This window comes from Cebus imitator, unplaced genomic scaffold (assembly GCF_001604975.1).
Source record: "Cebus imitator isolate Cc_AM_T3 unplaced genomic scaffold, Cebus_imitator-1.0 Scaffold412, whole genome shotgun sequence".
Classification (NCBI taxonomy): Eukaryota; Metazoa; Chordata; class Mammalia; order Primates; family Cebidae; genus Cebus; species Cebus imitator.
The window spans coordinates 557,037-560,951 of NW_016107727.1; the positions used below are offsets into that span (position 1 = coordinate 557,037).

At 33.2% G+C, this 3,915-nt stretch overlaps 1 pseudogene; it reads right to left on the reverse strand.

The window, feature by feature from the left end:
• Positions 1 to 554: 554 nt before the first annotated feature.
• The window catches only part of LOC108289708, a 107,932-nt pseudogene continuing 104,571 nt past the window's right edge, over positions 555 to 3,915 (reverse strand).

A 3,915-nucleotide genomic window follows, 5' to 3' on the forward strand; every position in this document is an offset into this window, starting at 1 on the left:
ATCTCAGATTGAGAACGGTGCTATTGGATTTCTTGTTACTGAGGCTTTTGAACTTAGACTAAGCTGCCATCATTATCCTGGAATCTCCAGCTTGCAGGTGGCCTCAGACTTTATAATGACATGAGCTAATTTCCCTAATAAATGCCCTCATATATACACAGTCATCCTCTGAATAATTGCAATTTTGAACAGTGCTAAATACACAGGCTTTTATTTATTTTCTTCAGATGCAGTTTTTTCTTGATTTGATATAAAGATGAGGAGCCCATTGTGCAACCTAAAAATTTACTTATTAAAACTATATTAATACTTTAATAAACTATACAAAAAGGTAATGAGACAAACATGTACATTTATGGAACTGCAAGTCAGTCAGGCTAGTTCCCTGAAGAGGGAATTTCCAGCATGACCTCATTCATCTGTGAGGACACACAGCAGTCTTATTTAGACATACACATTTGTCTATTGTTCAGCATGGTCAGCCTTCCACTTCTTGATGGTTTCCTTCTGCTATGAATGCTCAGGTCCAGTTGTCTGCTTCTTAGAGCAGACATTTACTTTCCTTATCCACCAGCCATTAGAGGAGGACTGGAGCCATGCAGATTATTGATTCTACCCATCCTTCAGGGAGGGTTTCCTGGTGGCCCTCTTCCATCATCATATCTGGAATCAGATGAGTTTCCATAGCTGCTTATTTTTTCCACATCCTGCTGAAGCAGAGTTTTGAAAAATAAAACCACACATTCAGCTATTCCCCAGAAAAAAATCTGTTATCAAAAATAATTTCCATGGAGACTGATTTCGGCTGTCTAACACTTGTCCTTTCTAGATGTAAATGATCTTGCCCCACTTTCCCACTTCGGAGCGACTCTGAATAACTGCATTTTAGTTAATCATGGACCACATAAATGATGGTGGTCCCATAAGATTATAATACCACATTTTACTGTACCTTTCTATGTTTAGATATTGTTACATACACCAATTCTTACCACTATGTTACCATTGCCTATAGTATTCAATATAGTATTCAATACAGTAATGTGCTGTAGAAGTTTGTAGCCTAGAAATAATAGACCATATAATGTAACCTAGGCATATAGTAAGATATACCATCTAGGTTTGTTTAAATGTAGTCTATGATGTTTGCAGAATGGTAACATTGCCAAAGAACACATTTCTGAAAATGAATCCCCTTTACTAGGTGATACATGATTAAGTGTGTGTGTGTAAGAGTGTATCTGTGTGTGTGTGTGTGTATATATATATATATACACATATATATATATATGTGTATATATATATATATCAAACACATCAGTTGTGTAGATGCCTGTTGTTTTCTGTCAATCTTCATGCCTTAATTACCTTAACTTAGAGTGATGAGGAAGTCTGGTCCTGGCTAGATACACCCAACACTTACTTTCTTGGAATTTACGTCCAAAGTTTACTTCTTACTTGCCAGGCTTACATTTTCTTTAATTTAACTCCTCAAATTTAGAGTCTATGATGTATGTATAAATGAATTCTCATTTAATCTTCACGGCAACTTTTTATGAAATGTGCATTATTTTTCCATATTTTTACTGTGGAGAAATTGAGGTTAAGAGAGTAAAGATATTTGTTCAGAATCACAAAACTAACAAATGACAGACATGTAATTTAAACTAAGGAAAGGAGAGGAAGAATCGTAAAACACATGGATCATAAAATGTAAATCTTCATTAATTTATTCCAACACAGCCATAGAAAATGTTATGCAAACATCAGTTCAGGGAGTACCAGTGTAGAGTGCTTTAGTATACACCAGGTCAACTCTCTGCTTCCAAATATTTTCCTTTTTGATCTATTCTTGAAATTGAAAACCTTACTCCTAGAGATTAATTGAGTTTTAGAATCACATAAATTAAATGGTAGTAGTTTTGTTAGTATTCATTGGTGAAACACAATAAGTTGTGAAAAGTATGACAATCATTTTGTTACTGATAATATTTATTGTTTATTGTTACCATTAACAAATTGAATAAATAGCATACTGAATGGAATAATTGCTTTCATATGTCAGAACAGACTCAAGACTCCCCTATAGGAATGCCACTCCTATTTGTATTTCTGCATTTTTCTTGTGTCACAAATCAGCATTTGAGTGACACCCAACTGTATGAATATTAGTAAACATCAGTGACTGTAAATTTGGTGGAAAAACTGCCTTCAGGATTCTCTAGTGTAGTGATTCTCAACTGAAAATATATGTGTATAGGGAAAAGTGGATCCTAGAGGTTATGCTTTTCAAATTACCTGCATGCTTTTGCAAACTATATCCCCAACATTGTTATATATGACTTCACTTACTGAGGTATGATGATCTTCACTGATAATAACCAATGTGGTTCAAGTTTCACATGAGGCTGGGACCATATCCAAAGTCATAAACTAATTAAGTGGCAAAGAAAAAACCCAAAGCAGATGACTTCCATAATTATTTTTACAATACCTTTTGTTTAGTATAAGACAAATTGCCCAGAGAGAGTGACATATTTTGTATATCAGAGTAAGAATAAACCTAAAATAATGACTTTAGATTCCCATTAAAAAGTATGAGAGAGCTGTCCTATATAATATACTGAAAAAAGTAGGAATAAGAGATGGACATAAAAAAGAGCAAAGAAAGCTAGAAAGACAAGGTTTATGTTCTTTGCCATCTTGCTACGACTCTTATCTAAATTTAGGTGTTAAATTTAGTCTCCACTTTATCCTTGTTTGGAAGCAGCTCAAACTTCACTGTCAGATACTCTTCAAAAAGCAAACAAAAAAAATTTACAGCATCCACATATAAAGGGGAATTTTAAATATATATATATATTTTTTATCTTGTAACACAAGACCCTTGGAACTTTAAAGGGAAAGTGATTCACTTAGTGCTTAAATATATTTGTTTTCAAAAAGGCCAAAGATGTCAGAGTTAATCTCTGTCTTAGTCCATGGTGATTGTACTAGTTGTTATACTAAGCACTTTTGTTCTTAATGAATAAGAGTAAATAGTCTCATGAAAATGTATGTAAATTTTGTGCTTATTTTACCACCGCCCTGAGCTACAGAACTTTTGTAACTTCCTTTGCAATCGTCTTTATGGTTATGACTTAATTATAATAAAATACATAGTTGCTATTCCCTGTCTATGGATTGGACTTCATAAGCCCCCTTTGCATTTCATATGCCTGAAATGCACTAAAGTGAGATGTCTGCCTCAGAGGGAACACCATCAAAAACCATAGATAATTAAAATAAAATACTTCTGTAAACTGCTTCAGCGTATCAAGTCTGCCAAATTGCCCAGATAGTGCCTTTTCATGTAGTCAGTATTTAATAAGCATAGCACTTTATAGAAAAGTAAATACAAAATTACTTTCAAAAGGGGTAAACTAAACATGATATTTATTTAGCCCCGATTAACTTTTCAACTTCTTAGATTTTAAGATAGTACCATTTTCCTGTAGTGACAACTTGATGTTCTAATTTAGAAAATGAGTAATTATTTCAACAGTATATCTGTGTATACATACATATATATATATATGTATACACATACACATATATACACTTGTACACATTTACACACACACACACACGATAACCTTTACTTTGTAGTCTTTCATTCTTTTCCCTCAATTCATTGTGTGACTTTTTTGCACCCTTTTTCCACTTCTCAAATTATATTTAACACACTTTTGGGTGGTTGGTGCATGTTTGGTATATTTTTACTAAGGAAAATAAAGAAATAAAAAACAGAGGGGAAGAGAGGCAAAAATCCCATTTCCAATATGTTTATAAAGTCATTATTAGCAGTTTGTAATAACTACATATGGAGTTACTATGTATTAAAAACAGATATGATTATGGAAAATCACTGTTATC